This window comes from Muscardinus avellanarius (assembly GCF_963383645.1).
Source record: "Muscardinus avellanarius genome assembly, chromosome: 1".
Classification (NCBI taxonomy): domain Eukaryota; kingdom Metazoa; phylum Chordata; class Mammalia; order Rodentia; family Gliridae; genus Muscardinus; species Muscardinus avellanarius.
Window position 1 is genome coordinate 41,323,513 of NC_137786.1, and position 5,700 is coordinate 41,329,212.

The window sequence follows — 5,700 nt, forward strand, 5'->3', positions numbered from 1 at the left end:
ATTATTAGATTTCTTTATGCTTGCCACTCTGACTGAGGTTAGATAGAATCTCAGCATAGCTTTGATTTGCACCTCCCTGATGGCTAATGATGTAAAACACATTTTCATGTATCTATTGGCCATTTGTATCTCTTCTTTTGTGAGATACAATTCAGTTGCCCATTTCTTGATTGGGTTATTTGTTTTGCTAGTGTAGAGTCCTTTATAGCTCTTTGTATATTCTGGATACGAGCCCTCTGTCTGAGTGGTGGCTGGTAAAGATCTTCTCCCATTCTGTAGGCTTCCTCTTTAGGTTCTTGATGGTTTCCTTTGATAATAAGAAACTTTTTAGTTTGATGCCATCCCACTTGTTAATTCTTGCTTTAATTTCCCGTGCTTTCGAGATCTTGTTGAGAAAGTTACTGCCTGTGCCTATATGTTTGGGTGTTGAGCCTATGCCCTCCTCCAATAGCTTCCCAGTCTCTGGTCTAATTTCTAAGTCTTTTATCCATCTCAAGTTGATTCCTGTGCATGATGAGAGGTAAGGATTTAGTTCCATCTTTCTACAAATGGATAGTCAGTTCTCCCAGCATCATTTGTTGAAAAGGCTTTTTTCCATTGTACAAATTTGGCTCCTTGGTCAAAGATTAATTGACTATAGATGTGTGGGTTTATTTCTGTATCTTCTATTCTGTTCCACTGGTCAGTCTGCCTATTGTTGTGCCAATACCATGCTGTATTTACTACTATTGATCTATAGTATAATTTAAAGTCCAGGACTGTGATGCCTCTGAAGCAGGAGGAATATAAGTTTAAGACCAGCTTGGGCAACTTAATGAGACCCTGTCTCAAAATAAAAAATAAAAACAAAGGCTGGGAATGTAGCTTAGTAGTAGCAAACACCTGGGTTCAATTCTCAGTACCATGACCACAACAAAAATAGATTAATTTAGCCTTCTCACAACATATACATTTGAAAACATATGATATACCATAAATATGTATTATTTTTATTAATTAAAACAATCTGCTTGCCAGGTGTGGTGTCATACACTTGTAATCTTAGCGCTTGGGGGGCTGAGACATGAGGATCACACAGGTTCAAAGCCAGCCTCAGCTACTTAGTGAGGCTCTCAGCAACTTAGTGAGACCCTGTTTCCAAATAAAATATAAAAAGATGTCTGAGAGTATATCGCAGAGGTAGTAAAGCCCCTGGGTTCCACCCCTAATACCACAAAAAATTAATTAATTAATTAAATATTTAGTACCACATACACAAAAAGTAAACAATTTGCTCATTCTTTTTTTTTTAAATAAAAGATCCCACCTAAAGTTTAATCCAAAAAAGCAATGTCTAAATATGTAGAACAAGGCATGGTGGTGCGCGCTTGTAATCCCAGTACTTAGAACACTGAGAAAGGAGGATTGCACAGGTTCAATGCCGGCCTCAGCTACTTTGTAAGACCCTGTTTCCAAATAAAGTATAAAATAGGTCTGGGAGTATAGCCTGTAGGTAAAAAGCCCCTGGGTTCCTGCCCTAATACCACAGAAATTAATTAATTAATTAAATATTTAGAACAATGGTAGCAGTGTTGAAGTTATGATATATAATCAAAAGTGAAAACTTTAGTTACAACATATCCACTTGGAAGTTTATGTTTGACCTGTGAATTGGACAAGTGTTTGGCACAAATTATTTTAAATGTTTTTGAAACTTGAGATATTTAATGAACTACTTTTGACTATATGTCTATACATAGACATCTATATCAATTATAAAATTACCTTTGATTAAATTTATATTGAGCTCTTGAGCCTCCCCGCAGCCAGATCCCAGATGTGCCCTGGCCCTGCTCCATTCCGCTTGCTGCCGCCGGTCCCTGCAAGATGCCGGAGGAAGTGCACCATGGAGAGGAGGAGGTGGAGACCTTCCCCTTCCAGAGAGAAATTGCCCAGCTCATGTGTCTCATCATTGATACTTTCTATTCCAACAAAGAGATTTTCCTTCGGGAGTTGATCTCTAATGCATTTGATGCCTTGGACAAGATTCGCTTTGAGAGCCTGACAGATCCTTCCAAATTGGACAGTGGTAAAGAGCTGAAAATTGACATCATACCCAACCCTCAGGAACGTACCCTGACTTTGGTGGACACAGGTATTGGCATGACCAAGGCTGACCTCATAAATAATTTCTGAACCATTGCCAAGGCTGGCACTAAAATGTTTATGGAGGCTATTCAAGCGGGTGCTGATATCTCCATGACTGGGCAATTTGGTGTTGGATTTTACTCTGCCTACCTGGTTGCAGAGAAAGTGGTTGTGATCACAAAGCACAACAATGATGAGCAGTACGCCTGGGAGTCATCTGCCAGCAGCTCGTTCACTGTGCAGGCTGATCACAGTGAGCTCATTCACTGTGCGGGCTGGTCACCCAAGTGATTCTCTACCTCAAAGAAGACCAGACCGAGTACTTAGAGGAGCAGCGGGCCAAAGAAGTGGTGAAGAAGCACTAAGAGTTCATCAGCTATCCCATCACCCTCTACTTGGAGAAGGAGCAGGAGAAGGAAATCAGCAATGATGAGGCAGAGGAGGAAAAAGGTGAGAAAGAAGAGGAAGACAAGGATGATGAGGAGCCTAAGATTGAAGACATGGGCTCACATGAGGAGGATGACACTGAGAAAGATAAGAAAAAGGAAACCAAGACGATCAAGGAGAAGTACACTGACCAGGAAGAACTGAACAAGACCAAGCCCATTTGGACCAGAAACCCAGATGACATCACTCAGGAGGAGTACAGAGAGTTCTACAAGAGCCTTACCAACGACTGGGAAGACAACTTGGCCATCAAGCACTTCTCTGTAGAAGGCCAGTTGGAGTTCAGGGCATTGCTGTTCATCCCTTGGCGAGCTCCCTCTGATCTCTTTGAGAACAAGAAGAAGAACAACATCAAGCTCTTTGTGCATCACGTGTTCATAATGGACAGCTGTGAAGAGCTGATCCCTGAGTATCTCAGCTTTATCCGTGGTGTTGTGGATTCTGAAAACTTGCCCCTGAACATCTCCAGAGAAATGCTGCAGCAGAGTAAGATCTTGAAAGTCATCTGCAAAAACATTGTTAAGAAGTGCTTACAGCTCTTCTATGAGCTGGCAGAAGACAAAGAGAACTATAAGAAATTTTATCAGGCATTCTCTAAAAATCTAAAGTTTGGAATCCACAAGGACTCTACTAACCCATGCTGCCTTTCTGAGCTGCTGAGTTATCATACTTCACAGTCTGCAGTCGACATGACCTCTTTGTCTGAGTATGTCTCCTGCATGAAGGAAATTCTACAACACTGGTGAGAGCAAATAACAGGTGGCCAACTTGGGTTTTGTGGCGTGTGTGCGGAAACAGGGCTTTGAGGTCCTGTACATGACTGAGCCTATTGACGAGTACTGCATGCAGCAGCTCAAGGAGTTTGATGGGAAGAGCCTGGTATCCATGACCAATGAAGGTCTGGAGCTGCCTGAGGATGAGGAGGAAAAGAAGAAAATGGAGGAGAGCAAGGCAAAGTTCGAGAACCTCTGCAAACATATGAAATAAATTTTGAATAAGAAAGTTGAGAAGGTGACAACCTCCAATAGGCTCATGTCCTCACCCTGCTGCACCATGACCAGCACCTATAGATGGATGGCCAACATGGAGTGGATCATGAAGGCCCAGGCCCTCAGAAACAACTCCATCACGGGCTACATGATGGCCAAGAAGCACCTGGAGATCAACCCCGACTACCCCATCATGGAGACTCTGCACCAGAAAGCAGAGGCCGACAAAAACGACAAGGCCATCAAGGACCTGGTTGTGCTGCTGTTTGAAACCATGCTGTTGTCTTCTGGCTTCTCCCTGGAAGACCCCCAGACCTACTCCAACTGCATCTACCACATGATCAAACTAGGCCTAGGCATTAAAGATGAAGTGACAGCCGAGGAGCTCAGTACTGCTGTTCCCGATGAGATTCCCTTCCTTGAGGGGAATGAGGATGCATCCCGCATGAAAGAAGTAGATTAGGATTCCCACAAAGAAGTGGCATCCTCTGTACAGTGTCCCTATGGCTCCCCAGCAACTCGGAATGGCCTTGTCCCACCTGGATCCCTCTGCTCATGTCTAGTGGTTTTCTTTCTTTCCTGTCCTTGTGTCTTAGACAGAAAACAAGGTCCTGTAGCCCTGACTTAGACTTGGTTTGACAGCAGGGTTGGACATTGTGTTTGCTTTATTTTGAAATTAAAAGTATGCAAAATAAAGAATGCAGTTTTATACATACATATATATAGCGTATATATACGTATATACATACATATATAGTGTAGATATACATATATACATACATATATACATACATATATATGTATATATACATGCATACATATATATACATACATATATATAGCATATATCTTGTTCGACATTCTTATTTTGAAATAATTGAGTCACATTTATTTTTTCCATTTTATTTTATTTATAAGTGGAACATATTGAAAATGGTGTACACTTAGATTGTGCTTCATGCCTTCTTCCCCACATTTCCCTTTCCCGCTCCCAATAAAGAGTGTCCAGGTTAGCCATGCTATATTTATACTATTACACATATTTGTATGTAGCTCCTTCACTGAACAACCTCAGCTTTCTTCCTCTCCCCTCCTTCCATTCAAGCTTTGCTGAGATTTCCCCTCCATCATCTGGAGTCCCTCTGGTATTACCAGTACTCCCTAGATTGGGCATATTAGAGAAAACATATGTTTCTTCTCTTTCTGTGCCTGACTAATTTCACTTAAGTTAATGTTCTCCAGTTCCTTTCATCTTCTTGCAAATGCTATTATTTTATTCTTTACACTGAACAGAATTCCATTGTGTGTATTTACCATAATTTTGCAATCCATTCATCTGTTGATGGAGATATAGGTTGGTTCCATATTTGGGCTATTATGAATTGTGCTGCTATGAACATATGTATGCATATGTTACTGTAGTTCTCTGATTTCAACCCCTTTGGAAAAATACCCAGGAGTGGTAAAGCTGGATCATATGGTGGATCTATTCCCAGTTTCCTAAGAAATCTCCACACCAATCTCCATAGCAGCTAAATTAGTTTGCACTCCCACCAACAGTGTAAAAAAGTTCCTCTTTCCCCACATCCTCACCAGCATTTGTTGGTATTTGATTTCTTTATGCTTGCCTCTCTGATTGGGGTTAGATGGAATCTCAGCGTAGTTTTGATTTGCATCTCCCTGATGGCTAGTGATGTTGAACATCTTTTCATGTATCTATGGGCCATTTGAATCTCTTCTTTTGTGAAGTGTCTATTCATTTCAGCTGCCCATTTCTTGATTGGGTTGTTTGTTTTGCTAGTGTAGGGTCTTTTGAGCTCTTTGGATATTCTGGATATTAGCCCCCTATCAGAGTGGTGGCTGGTAAAGATCTTCTCCCATTCTGTAGACTTCCTCTTTAGATTCTTGATGGTTTCCTTTGATGAGAAGAAATTTTTTAGTTTGAAGAGATCCTACTTATTAATTCTTGCTTTAATTTCCTGTGCTTTAGAAGTCTTATTGAGAAAGTTACTCCCTGTACCTATATGTTGGAGTGTAGATTCTATGCCTTTCTCTAATAACTTTATGGTCTTAGGTCTAATTTCTAAGTTTTTGATCCATCTCGAGTTGGCATAAAGAAAAGCAACTTATTTCTTTA

The 5,700-nt window shown here is 40.9% G+C and overlaps 1 pseudogene across 1 annotated transcript; it reads left to right on the top strand.

Annotated features, from left to right (window-relative positions):
• Positions 1 to 1,866: 1,866 nt before the first annotated feature.
• LOC308269913 (heat shock protein HSP 90-beta-like) lies at positions 1,867 to 4,026 on the top strand (annotated as a pseudogene). Its single transcript has 2 exons — positions 1,867 to 2,110; positions 2,222 to 4,026. The product of its transcript is annotated as a heat shock protein HSP 90-beta-like (transcript).
• Positions 4,027 to 5,700: the final 1,674 nt, after the last annotated feature.